The sequence below is a fragment of the Eurosta solidaginis genome, chromosome 2, assembly GCF_040869045.1.
Source record: "Eurosta solidaginis isolate ZX-2024a chromosome 2, ASM4086904v1, whole genome shotgun sequence".
Taxonomy (NCBI): domain Eukaryota; kingdom Metazoa; phylum Arthropoda; class Insecta; order Diptera; family Tephritidae; genus Eurosta; species Eurosta solidaginis.
In genome coordinates, this window is record NC_090320.1 from 152,974,431 (window position 1) to 152,989,333 (window position 14,903).

Sequence of the window (14,903 nt, forward strand, 5' to 3'; positions counted from 1 at the left end):
GTTTTCATTAAATTGTTTTTTTCTCGTTCTACTGTGAAATTTTGTTTAATGGAGTTAGCAGCTTTTACCGCCGGGACGACGATATGAATTTTAAAATTAATTATTTTTTTTCAATTAAAAATATTTGTACATATATGGGCGCTTCAAAATAACAAATTTTCTTTTGTGTCTTATGGAGCTTTTCGGCCGTTGGTTGTAAAGCAAAAGCAAGGTTTTCTCTTTTTTCTTCTACATGTTTCGGTGCTATTATGCACCTTCCTCAGGAGCTCTGTTTATTGGACAAAAAACTAAATAATTCATAAACATAACATCGACAAAGTATATACAGCCCAATTCTAAACGAAAATTCCGTACGAGTTTTTTCCCTTCTCCCATTCCTCGTATTCTAAATAAAAATTCCTTGTGAGATTTTTCAATTCTTCCTTTCCTCCTATTCTGAACAATGTTCGAAAAAGCGGAAACCGGTTATGGGAGAAAAGTAGGTATTCAGACCATTCTAAATATTCTCGCGGAATTTTGTTCTCGCGGATTTTTTTATTCCCGCGGAAAAATTCCTCCAATTCTTTTCTCCTAGGGAGAAGAATAATTGGGGAATAGGCATTTCGAATTTTCGAAGTCAGCTGTTTTGTCAATTGAAATTTCGTTGCGCATTTCTTATTTTGTTTAAAAAATCGTAAAGTTTAATTATTGTTGCCAATTTGTTTGAAATTAAGAAATAAGGTATAAACAATGCACATTATTGCATTTCATGTGGTATTCACTGAAATGAGTAATGAATTGGTGCCACAGCAACATCAACAGAGGAGCATAAGAAGAAGACCGGCGGATAACACAAATTCGCCGGAGTTGCCTGCATTCATTCTGCGAAGCAATTTTCTGGCGGCCAAGTCGAGTTGAGTTCGCCTTTCGCCATATGCCAAAATCTATTTAAGCCTTCTTAAAAAATCCTTGCGCAATTTCTGGATGGCTGCATCAAATATGCAGAGCTCTTCCGTTGCTTATGATATATTTTTCGACTTAAAATAAAGAATATTGTGGTTGTTGTTATCGTTGTATTAACAGTGAGAATATTGTGGTAGAATGTAAATACATAATTTAGCACAAATTTGTACAAATAAGTGTTCTTTCTTAAAATAACCAAATTCCTTCAACTATTTTGATGCATTCCCTTTAATTTAACTAGTGAAAAAACTCCTATGAAATGGCAGAGAAATCTCCCTCTCCCTCACATTCATAATACCTACTTTTCTCCCATAACCGGTTTCCGCTTTTTCGAACATTGTTCAGAATTGGAGGAAAGGGAAAAGTGAAAAAACTCACAAGGAATTGTTATTTAGAATACGAGGAATGGGAGAAGGGAAAAAACTCGCACGGAATTTTCGTTTAGAATTGGGCTGATTATGAATGTGAGGGAGAGGGAGATTTCTCTGCCATTTCATAGGAGTTTTTTCACTTGTTAAATCAAAGGTAAGCTTCAAAATAGTTAAAGGAAATTGGTTATTTTAAGAAAGAACACTTATTTGTACAAATTTCTGCTAAAATATGTATTTACATTCTACCGCAATATTCTCACTGTTAATACAACAACAACAAAAACCACAATATTCTTTAATTTAAGTCGAAAAGTATACCATAAGCAACGGAAGAGCTCTTCGCATATTTGATGCAGCCATCCAGAAATTGCGCAAGGATTTTTTAAGAAGGCTTAAATAGATTTTGGCATATGGCGAAAGGCGAACTCAACTCGACTTGGCCGCCAGAAAATTGCTTTGCAAAATGAATGCAGGCAACTCCGGCGGATTTGTGTTATCCCGCCGGTCTTCTTCTGTTGATGTTGCTGTGGCACCAATTCATTACGCATTTCAGTGAATACCACATGAAATGCAATAATGTGCATTGTTTATACCTTATTTCTTAATTTCAAACAAATTGGCAACAATAATTAAACTTTACAATTTTTTAAACAAAATAAGAAATGCGCAACGAAATTTCAATTGAAAAAACAGCTCACTTCGAAAATTCGAAATTCCTATTCCCCAATTATTCTTCTCCCTAGGAGAAAAGAATTGGAGGAATTTTTCCGCGGGAATAAAAAAATCCGCGAGAACAAAATTCCGCGAGAACAAAATTCCGCGAGAACAAAATTCCGCGAGAACAAAATTCCGCGAGAATATTTATAATTGGTCTGATAGTATTTTCTACTAAACACTTACATTAATTTTATTTTACAATTTTTCCACTTAAAACATATTAATTTAGTGAAATATTTATTTTATTTATTTTCCTTGATCGCCGTGGCGTAAGCACAACTAATATTGTCCACATCGTCCTTAAAATTTACAGCTTGTTTATTCTTTGCTGTATTCGAAGGCCTTCCAGTGTCAGTCTTGTTTTTTCCCTTTCTTCTACATCACATTTCAAAATCAGCTGAGTGTTGTTTATTTGTTAAGTGTTGAGAAAGCGCAGTTGAGTTTTTTTCCATTTTTGGCATCTGCTCTGTGCTCGGTGATTCTGACACCCAAAGCTCTCTTTGTTGTGGCAGTGTATATTTTGTTCCACTTTTCTTCAACATTCCCATTGCACTTTATTTCGTATATGACGTTGTGTTGTTGTTCCTTCTCTACTTTGTCTTTTGTTCTTGTGAATATTTTATTAAGTGTTGAGTGTGGCTTGTAGGCAAAGCATGTATTGTTCTTGTCCATTATTTTGTTCAATGTTTTGTTGTCCCCCACCGTGGTGTGATGGTAGCGTGCTCCGGTTACCACACGGTATGCCCTGGGTTCACACCCCGGGCAAAGCAACATCAAAATTTTAGAAATAAGGTTTTTTAAATCGAAGACAATTTCTTTAAGCGCGGTCGCCCCTCGGAAGTGTTTGGCAAGCGCTCCGGGTGTATTTCTGCTATGAAAAGCTCTCAGTGGAAACATATCTGCCTTGCAGATGCCGTTCGGATTCGGCATAAAACATGCAGGTCCCGTCCGGCCAATTTGTAGGGAAAATCAAGAGGAGCACGACGCAAATTGGAAGAGAAGCTTGGCCTTAGATCTCTTTGGAGGTTATCGCGCCTTACATTTATTATTTTTTTTTTAATAGAAATCGTCTTCCCTGCGCCTCTATTTGGTTGAAAACCCCAGTTAATAAGAATTCCATTTTTTAGAACAATTTGATCAGGAATTTTTACTCCTGATCCAACGTCTTGCCCGTGGCCCTGTCCTATGCGCAAAAGAAAATAACAATAGTCGGGATCTCTACTGCACATATTGATTGTGAGCTTAAATGACTTAAACAATTACCAACTACTACGCTTTAAACAATTACCAACTATGGCAGTTCGTGTACTTCACGGTACCACAGGCAATACTTGCCTAAAGTCTCCACCCAGAATAATAATTTTCCCACCAAAGGGCGTTTCATTTTGGTGAATATCGCACAAAAGACGATCTAGGCACAACAGGGCTGCTCCAGGTACCATGCTAGCTTCATCCCAAATAATAAATTTTGCTGCCTTTAATGCATGTCCAGCTTTAGTGTCACTTATCGTATCCGTCCTGCTATATGGGGCAGAAGCATGGACCATGACAACAGCAGATGAAGCGGCTTTGGGAGTGTTCGAGAGAAAAGTTCTTCGAAAGATTTATGGACCTCTACGCGTTGGCGATGGCGAGTACCGAATAAGGTTTAATGATGAGCTGTACGAGCTTTACGCAGACATCAACATAGTCCAGCGAATTAAAACGCAGCGGCTGCGCTGGCTAGGCCATGTTATGCGAATGAAAGATGGTGCTCCGGCCAAGAAAGTGTTTCTATCGGAACCCGCCTATGGAAACAGAGGTAGAGGGCGGCTCCCACTCCGTTGGAAGGACCAGGTGGAAAACGATTTAAACTCCCTTGGTGTGACCAATTGGCGCCGGTTGGCGGAGCGAAGGAGCGACTGGCGCGCCTTGTTGGACGGCCATAACCGTTTAGACGGTTAAGCACCAATTAAGTAAGTAAGCTTTAGTGTTTGGTTTAACCAAGGAAACCGACGATTCAGTTAATGGTATTGGAAATTTAAAAACGCTGTGAGCAGTTCGACCACCTGGCAACAGAATTGAAGTTATACCTGCCCAAGCTACGGTAATCACTGTTTCTCCAATACTGCGAATATAGAGTGTAAGAGTAAAAGGAATGTTTTTCCAGAGCCACCAGGTCCATCAATAAAAATAGCTTTAACAGTTGAGCCCTCATCATTTAAGATTATACATACTTGGTCAAAAATGTTTTTTTGTTCTGGATTGAGCTGATCTTTTAACGTCTGCGCGCATATTAAATCGGCTTCAATGTCAATCGCTAAACTTGTATGTTCGGCTGCAAAAGAAACTTCCAGCAAACCAAAGTCTTTCAAAGATGTATTGTGGGAGAGTAAAATTTTATTGATTTCTCGCAAAGCCAATATTTCACTTTCCTCTATATTATGATATCTTACAAAACCTTCAACAAAATATTCTTTAAACATTATCCAAATTTCGATGGGCGAAGTCGGTTCGTTTAGACGGTTAAGCGCCAATTAAGTAAGTAAGTAAGAAGTCTGTTCTCCAAACACACAAATCATGGCAAAAATCCGTCTTAATTGTGACGGAATTTTGAAGTTAGAAACTTCTGTCAAAAGAGTGATCCATTCCGAATTATCCACTAATACCTTTCGTTTTACCGCCGCTTCCCAAAAAAAAGACAGGAGCTCATCACCAACTGTGAATAAATCGTTGTATGATTTGGGGCCCTTAACAGAAACTAAGAGCAAACATAATGCGAATCGTTTGCGATCTTTTGGATCGACCGTATAAATTCTACCTATTGCGTTGATTATTTTTTTCTCCTCTGCCACGAACGTGAACTTTCTTGCCAAGTATAATGTTCAGGTATTTCTTGGTAAGTCAATGTATTAGCAAACGTATCAATTGTATTTAGCTTAAAGTACGCAGTAAGGATAGTGTCCCGAACTCCGTAAGTGCCTGTGCTATTATAGCATTGTCTTCACGAAAGTAAATATTTTGTAAATTTGGAAGGTGAACCGCAAGAAGTTTTACTGTGTACTTTTTCCTGCATTGGAAATTCAAAAAGTCTCCAACACGCTTTTGGTGCACTTTGTAGTATCGCGTGGAATTCACCCCATTTCAAACACGCTTAACATTACAAACGCTCGTTCATTGACCCAGGTAACTACCATAAGTTCATTCGCTTTCACTAAGTCACCTAATGCATTAATGCGTCATACCCGAATTGCTCAAGTAGGAATCATATTGACAATATGTAGGTCAATATAATAATTCGCTGATAAAACATTTTTTACCATTGAGTCATGCACCTCTTGTATGTAATTATTAATGTGAGAATGTATATATGTATAGGTTAAGAACTTTTGTATAAAATAGAAAGTATTCACGAATAAAGGGAAATCTGATGTCTGCGCTGAGCATTAACGCTACTGAACTTCTACTTTTGTTTAACCTTACTATCAACTTATTACAACTTACAAACGTTGCATCTTCCAAAGTGGTAATCTCGTCAAAATTAATGCAGTTGTTAACGGGTTGTTTAATAATCTGAATACTTGCACAATCATATCCTTTATATATATATTTATATTGGTATTTGACACTTTTGATTGAAGAACAAATTTCAACATTGATGTGAGCAGCGTATTTTTTTGTTAAATATTTACTATATATTTTGAAAGATCGTTTAAAAGATCTTTTAGTTTTTGCTTGAAAACTCGCGCTATTAACTCAGAACGCATTTGGGGTACTTGATATTGTTCAATATTTTGACTTATCTCAGGCCATTTTGGATTGGAGGGAAAAGTAATGAAAGTGACGGCTTTCCATGTTTTCTAACAATAGCCATGGCATCTTGGTAATGCATATTCATATTGCGAGGTGAGCCTGGAAAACTGGAAGGCAGAACAACAATACGACCAGGGCGTGCATTTTCCACTTCTGCTTGATGCATTACATAGTCGTGTAAACGCAAAAACGCCAAGCTTGCACCCTCTATTCTAACATACTGATCAACTAAATATTGTTGTCAAATTTTACCTGAAACATGAAGTAAGCTTAAACCTTCTCGAATTGCCATTCGATATGCAACATATTGCAACTGTGTGACCCTGAATCTGCGACTTGTTTGGTGTTCTTGCTCATGTAGAAGTGCTCCGTCGTATCCTGCTCACCATAGGGGATATACCAAGGGATCGCATAAGCTATGTAAAGTTGAGATCGTAGTGCAATACTGTGTTCCTGAGCTGTGCGAGAATACTCGTAAATCACGGCTTGCCGGTGGCTCACCATCCTCAGTTGTGAAAACGGCTGCGATTTCTGAGCAGTTTGGCAAATTGTAACGCCGATTCGCATGACTACTAAAGAAAATGCTCACTTGATGGGGACTCGATTTTCCTGGCGTGCCCTATATTCTTCCTCGCGTTCAACTTGCGCCATAAATTTGTACTAACCGGCTAAGGGATTCACAGTTGATATCATCTCATGAATGCCTTTCATCAAGGAACTATCGCAATTTGTATTCTTTTGTAGTCGAATGTCAGTGGCTTGATCAGTGTCAAGTATATAGAGCTGTGCGTATGATAAATTTAAATCATTATTTGCATGAAGACGACCAATTCGATGGTAAATTGATCCATGTATACGAAAACAATAAGGGCCGCGCCCAGGTGGCTCTTCGATTTTAGCTTCAAAAGATGCGAAAGCGATTTGTCGTATATTTTGTAAGTAGTGGGACCGGAGAGAGTTAAAATTATATATGAAAATCATTTCCAAAAAATCAGCTACGTGAGGCATCGGTAGATTAACTTTCCAATGAAGCACGTAAGAAAGTGATTTCGTCTCTATAAAAAATTTTTGTTTGTCAAGTTTACCAGAATTTTGCAATAATATGAAGTTACCTTTTCACATTTGAAATGTTTAGCATTGCAATACGAACAAATACTGGTTAAACAACCAAGGGTGCTATACTCTGAATTAAATGCTGGATCTAACGCTCTTTTATATGTACTTGTGCTTGCATGAATACGATTATAATAAAAAATAAAAAATCGTTTTAAAACAGACATATATGAGGCGGTCAGAAGCAGGGATGTAAATTTTCTACAAAAATCGATTTAAGTGCACAACTGCCTCGACTGTAACTCGATTTACTTAGTTTTTAAATTTTATGCATTTCCTAATTGTCCTTGATCTACTCTACATATATCTACTTTCAGATCTAATTTCTGACCCTTATTATGGAAGATATGTTTATCGAAATCTCAGTAAGTATATGTGCTGATATTACGATAAAAAACTATAGAAGAAAATTCTCTACATCAGTGTTTTTCGACTTATTTGGTTTTTGAATTGTACGGCAGACAATCACTTTGTTAAAACACAATTTTATTTGGACGATAGATATGTGTTCCTTTGTAGTAGCGACATACATCCAAATACTCTTGAAGTTTGATGTGTAAACATACAGGGGTATCTACATCGAGAAAGCTAATGTTGCGGTTCGAATATGGACTCGTCGGATATGGATTTCGTCGGGATTTCATTCGTTCGTTCAATGTTTTGGCTCAGCTTCAGTTCCATTTTGGTTACATTTTTTAGTTTAAATTTCGATTCCGATTTTGTTTCCGGTTTCGGCCCCACCTTCGGTTTTGGTGCCGGTTTAATTTTACTTTCAGTGCATTTTGATTTTGGTTCCGTCTTCGGTTTCTGATACCATTTTGGTTGCGGTTTCGAAGTCGGAATCGAAAATAAAACTAAAAAATCAACAAAACAAGATAAGTTAGTTATTGCTTGTCAGGATTTTAACTTGAACGCGAACGGACTACTAACAATTACAAGCGACGCCTACTGAAAATATATAAAGCAAAGGCGAGCATTTGGTTCAACAAACAATGCCTGGAATTCAATGTTACTCCAAAATTCGCTAAAATAACAATAAAGGCAAATACCAAATCTAGCAGGAAAACAGTTAGAAAAGTGGAAAATGATTTTTTAAAATATGAGTTGGAAAGCTTATACTCGAAGAAGGATGAAATAAATGCCGAGTTATTATCTATCCATTTAAGATTGGCAGAACAAATACCTACGACTGCATTAATGGAATGTTTCGACCGCATTAAGACAGAGGTCGATCAGGAGTTACAACAAAAATATAGGTCGCTGAACCGAAATTTGGGCAAGCTGGCAGGACGGCGAGAGTGTAACCAAAACCAAAAAACTCACCAGTTTCATGACAAGTTCGTTAACCTCACAACAGTGGCCATTACCAAGGAAGAGGCACATCTTCTCGAAAAGGGCCTGAAGCGCAATATCATGGACAAAAATACAGTAAGAACAGCGGAGCAAGCGATTGTAGATGCGGATATCGCTAAACAATATATCATTGATACCACAGGAAGAACAGGAGCACGCAAGACACATGTGCAGGGAAATCATAAAAAAGGAGATGAAAGCACAGGAAGGACAAAAATCGAATACAGAGGAGAAAACAATAAAGAATCTACAGCATAAACTAAGGAAAAACAATATTGTCACAACGAAAGCGGACAAAGGAAACACCACTGTGCTAATCGAAAAAGAGCAATATATATCCAAAACCGAAGATCTCATAGAGGAAATGAAATGTCGTAGAATGAGAGAGGATCCCACAGATGAATACCAAAAACAAATCAAAGTTGCTATAAAAAATGCAACAAATATAGTAGATTCTAACATTGCACATAGATTGGTCCAAATGAACCCTTCGGCTCCTCCACTGATTGCGCTACCAAAAATCCACAAGCCGGACATGCCAATGAGGCGTATCATTAATTTTAAATCGGCACCATGTTACAAACTGTCCAAATATTTAAAAACGATATTGAAAGATACTCTGGAGCTAAGGAACGAATATGCAATAGATAACACAACAGAACTAATAGAGAGACTTGAGCCCGTAGAGCTAACAAGGAACAGCAAATTGGTATACCCCCAGCGGGTTAGGGGGTCAGAATATACCCGCGGTAGGTATGCCTGTCGTAAGAGGCGACTAAAATACCAGATTCAAAGGGCTGTGTAGCGCAACCCTTCAGGTTACTAGCGCAATATATAGCGGGAAATCCTGTTTCACTAACAGACGAGGCTCTGGCGACCCCAAGCTTCTCATGGAACTTGGGGGTGGGGAGGGAGGGATGGCCTGAAGGCTTAATTTGATGGTGCTGTGTTACCGGAGCGTACCGGATCTGTATCCGGCTAAGGACCATCACATCGATAACACTCCCCAAAGCCTTCGGGAGCAACCGTATCGCTACAACAACAACAGCAAATTGGTATCTTTTGACATAAAAGATTTATACCCATCTATACCACTATCGGAGACTTTGGACATAGTTAGCTCAACAATAGTTCATAATATAAAAAAAAAGTGAAAAGTATGCAAATCACAAATACGCTAAGAACCACTTTACGTAAAACTATTTTCAATTCAACAATAAAATATATAGACAAACAAACGGTCTTGGAATGGGAAGCCCCACATCAGCAATTCTTATGAAATGTTCATGCAAAATTTGGAAGACAAGTACATACAGGAGCTGAAGTCCAAATTAGGCGTGTCATTTTATGCTAGATACGTGGATGACATAATATGCGTTTTAGCTACTAATAACGAAGAGCTTGTACTACCCCAGCGGGTCAGGGGATCAGAATATACCCGCGGTAGGTATGCCTGTCGTAAGAGGCGACTAAAATACCAGATTCAATGGGCTGTGTAGCGCAACCCTTCAGGTTGCCAGCGCAATATATAGCTTCTCTAAAACCAATTGTCAACCTCACCTATCCGCGGCGAATCCTGTTCCACTAACAGACGAGGCTCTGGCGACCCCAAGCTCCTCATGGAACTTGGGGGTTGGGAGGGAGGGAATGGCCTGAAGGTTTATTGTGGCCACATAAATCGTTCCCGAGATGGTCTGGCTAGCACTTTAATGGTGCTGAGTTACCGGAGCGTACCGGATTTGTATCCGGCAAAGGACCATCACATCGATAACACTCCCCAAAGCCTTCGGGGAGCAACCCTATCGCTACAACAACAACAACAAGAGCTTGTACTGTAGTACCTCAACAAGCAGCACGGAAATATAAAATTTACAATGGAAACCGAAAAAGACGGAGGAATCATCTATCTAGACCTCACGATAAATATTGATAAAGAAGCCAAAAGATTTAACTATGCCATGTATAGAAAGCCAACGGCGACCGACGCAATAATACACAATACCTCAAATCACCCCCAACAGCATAAAAATGCAGCATTAAGGCACTTGGTACATAGACTTGAAAGAACACCTCTTACACAAGAGTCATATAAGAGAGAACTTGAGGTCATATATAATATCGCTGAAAACAACGGATATAAAAAAGCACTAGTAGATAAGCTAAGAAGGACAAATGGAGAACCAAAAAGAAATAACGAAAAGGAAAATAATAGCTGGACGACTATGACATATACTGGAAAAGCAACATATAAATTGGCAAACTTCTTTAAAAAATACAACATTAACACAGCATTCAAAACATCGAACAATCTAGGGCGAAAACTAAGAACTAACACTAACTCAGAGGATCCGTTTATCAGCCACGGCGTATACAAGCTTACCTGCGGATGCCAGCATAGTTACATAGGACAAACAGGACGGCAAATAAGAACGAGGTTCAGAGAACATATTAGAGATTACAACAAAAAAACACGGAATCCAAACATTATACCCGAGTCTAACTTAGCAAATCACATGATCGAGAATGAATGTTCCCCAGCAAACATCAATAAAACAGTTTGGATTCTTCACATACAAGCAAAAGGCCAACGTCTCAACGTACTCGAAAACATGGAAATCTACAAACAAAAAACATTCGACGGTAGAATAATAAACGAACAGATAAACACAATTTCTGACACAATATTCGAGCCTTTAAAAGTTGTTTACAAGAAACAAAGTAATCACACAGGTACGACAGACAAACACACAACAATAAATAAACAAAAAACAATTAACACACCAAAACAACAAACCCAAAAAGGTCAAACGACTAAAATCACCGATTTCTACCTACCCCAGTCAGCCACACAAATCGATTAGTAAACCACCCTCGGTTCTGAATGAACACACAGCACATACACACTAATATACACAAGCATCAATTTTGATAATAGCTGCTCATGTACCTACGAACTATAAATACAGGACAAACGACAACAACAGATAAGAACGAAAATCGACACTGATGATGGCACAACGCCGAAACCGGTTTGTCTCAAAACCAAATTTGAAAAGGGATAACGGAAGATCGTTCCAATGTACATCAAAACTAAAAAAATCAAGTACAAAATCCAAATGAACATTGAAATCGGACTCGAAATTAAAAATTTAAAACGAAGCTGATTTCGATAATCGACATACAGCTGCGGTCAAACTAATAGCACCACGCGCAAATTTATACTGACTCCGTTTACATCAACTGTTGGGCCGATTCAACTCAAAACAAAATAATAAACTCTTTGATGTGAATGGTTTATTATCATAAGAAAATTATTTGGTATTTTTCAACAGTTTATAATACGCTACGTGAATTAAACAAAAACTTAAAAGCTACACAGTCAAAATAATAGCATTTCAGTTCATTCTCAACAAAAATTAGTGATCCTTTCTTAAAATAAATCAAAAAATTCACTTGGATATCTTGTATATAAACTAATTATATGGTTTCACTACTTTGTCGCGTACCCTTTGTTTGCTATTACCGCGGCACAACGCCTTCCCATGGAATCCACTAAATGCTGGCATCTTTCAACTTTGATGGAACTCCAAATTTTCTGCACAGCCTCCCAGAGCCCTTCAATGCTTGTTGGTTTTATTGTAGATAGACCCTTCTTTATGTCCGTCCACAGATTTTCGATAGGGTTCAAATCTGGGGACTGTGCAGGCCACTCCATTACATTGATAGAGTTATCGTTGAACCATTTTTTGCTGGTGTGTTTGGGGTCATTGTCTTGCTGGAAGACCCACACCAGCGGCATTTCGTAGGAAGCGTACGGCAGCATAATTTCATCAAGGATTTTTACATAAACCGATGAATCCATAATGGTTTTGATCCAATATATAGGACCCACACCTTGATACCAGAAGCAACCCCATACCATAATACTAAGACCTCAATGTGTGATAGTTTTTGCTGTAAATTGTGGCTTGTATTCGCTGTTAGGTGGCCTACGGACAAAACATCTGGAACCCTTCCACCAGAAAGAACAATCTTGGATTCGTCAGTCCATAGCATATTTCTCCACTTTTCTTTTGTCCAATTTAGATGTGCTTTAGCTAAAGATATCCGTTTAGAAAGATGCTAAGAGGAAAGGAGCGGCACTTTTCGAGGACTACATGCATTGAGGCTGTTATCTCGAAGTCTACGGCGAATAGTTTCCACGCTTACCGGCACATCCAATGTTTTTGAGCTCTGTATCTGTCATAAAGGGATTTGCTTTAGTCGTCCGTATTAACCGTTTTACTATTAAGGGTGCCAAAACTCGCTTTCTACCACGGGGTTCAACTTTTTGCTCATATCTTAGGGCATTTGGAACAGCCTAGCAATTCCCTTATTTGGGAATATGATTTACCCTCGGACACAAATTTTTTTATTAGTTCACATTTTTCAGGAGAACATTGCTTTCCGCGACCCATAACTGTAAAATTTTTATAAAATTATTACACGATTTTATAAAAAGTACATTAAAAAATGTAATTTCCTTCCTTTTTCACTTTTTTAACAAAATTTTGCAAAACAAATTAAAAAAAGCCGACTGGTGCTATTTTATTGACTGCACGAAATGATAAGTGTTGACAAAACAACTTTTACAACTGATTAACAGTTACAAAATTTGACAAAAAATGCACACGCCCTGAGAAAGCATACAAAATGTAACTGTAATGTACACTCAAAAAAATAATATAGTAAAGAGGTGAAATTTTTACATCTTTCGAATCAGAATATTGCAACTGGTGCTATTATATTGACCGGCACTGTATGTATGTATCTTACAGCGTCATAACCATGCTCATAAACAACTTACAGTCAGCAAAGATCTTTACACATCAAAAATACTTAGCGTAAATACAATGCAGAGCACAAACTTTGAGCCTGTTTTTTTCAGTGTGACAAAACCGACACCTGTATCCCTCTGCATTCACCTGTTCTGTTCTACTACTTAAAGAAGTAAGCCCTCTGCGAACTCTTCTTGGTCGTCCTCTATGCATTATTATATTATAAATATATGCAGGTACCTTGCTTTTCTTATAAAACTTATAATTACACTTTCTAATTTGCACTGTTGACGTTGTTTTGAGTGAATTCTCAATTCCAATTCAATTGTCATTTCATACCAATTATTGCCATCCCACCAAAATTTTGAAAGAAATTTGCAGCAGCTTAAATTATACGAATAAGGGAGTCAAAACAAAACAATATTAGATAAACACGAAATACATAACAATGGAATAGAAGATCGCTCATAATTGGTGCAAGTTGCATGCTTCGACAAAAATCCAATAAGAGTTTCAATTGCACATACATATGTATGCACATACAATACTGTGCTCATTAGAAAAGAGAGCTAACAATGCAATTATTGAGAGTCCAAACATACATACATATGTCTATTTATATATATGTGAGTATGTTTGTACCGTCAACAATGATTTGACTATTTGTGCATATACTTATATTGGCGCTTCAAAATTGCAAATTTATCAATGCGGTGAGTGAAATACCCATATTTTCTTTATAAAAATACTTTGGATTTACATAAATGTTATGGTCGCGCGGTCTCGCTTTGATGCTTTGACAGCGCGGCGTTTGCCTTGCCGCTTTGAAGCGACCAAAGCGCTCAGTTGTTATCATCTTTAAGGCATTTTGTTCGGACAAAGAGGATAAATACAATAAGAGCCGTCACTCGTTATGTTTTTGGCATTTACTCGATGTATACTGAGAGGTAGTCGCTACTTTTTTTGGGCGAGATCTTTATAAATGTCTTCTATACATTTTCGTGGGGTATTTGTGTTTATTTTTCGACTGTATTTAATTAATCTATTTAATTCTCTTTCCAAAAATCACAGTTGCACAAGGGGCCTACACGGCATGGATAAATGCGAGGCAATAAAAAATGTCCCTCTCAGAAAACATTCGGCATCAATTTTTTCAATTTCCAGCGAGATACTCGCCACAAAATAACGAGTGATGGCTCTTATTGTATTTATCCTCTATGGTTCAGATGGAAAGCAACTCAAAGGGGCTCTCGGTAAGGAAGTTTTCGCATATTCTTGACCGCGCTGGTCATATTTTCTTTGCGAAGCCTGACTGCCAAAGTGATAAGTCCACAATTATATATGTATGTATATGTCAATCACAAGAGGTTTGCTCTTTAGAATAGAACTGATATCCATAGACAATAGGATTTTTTCCTTTTTTTTGAGCTTATTTATAAAGGTTTTTCCACTCAGATTGTAAAGAATAACCTAACTTTTTGTTCCACTTTACTTTTACTTTTGGTTAAACCATGTAGGATACTGAGTGGAACATCGCCCCATCTCGAATGCCGTTTCAAAAATGTCCAATCTCAGAAACCTTTCCAAAAATGCCTTATATCAGATTTTGTTTGAGAACGCCCCATCTCAGAATTTTTTTAAATGGCCTCAATATATGTATTTGGGGCAAAGCTGTTTATAAAAAAATTCTATGATGTGCGTTCTTCAACCGAATTCCGAGATAGAGCATTTTTGAAAGAAATTCTAAGACGGGACGTTGTTTAACTGAATTCTGAGAAAGGAAGCTTTTGAAGAAAAT

At 37.7% G+C, this 14,903-nt stretch overlaps 1 pseudogene; it reads right to left on the reverse strand.

The window, feature by feature from the left end:
- Window positions 1–6,204: 6,204 nt before the first annotated feature.
- On the reverse strand, window positions 6,205–7,102 carry LOC137241704 (uncharacterized; annotated as a pseudogene).
- Between the last annotated feature and the right edge of the window lie 7,801 nt (window positions 7,103–14,903).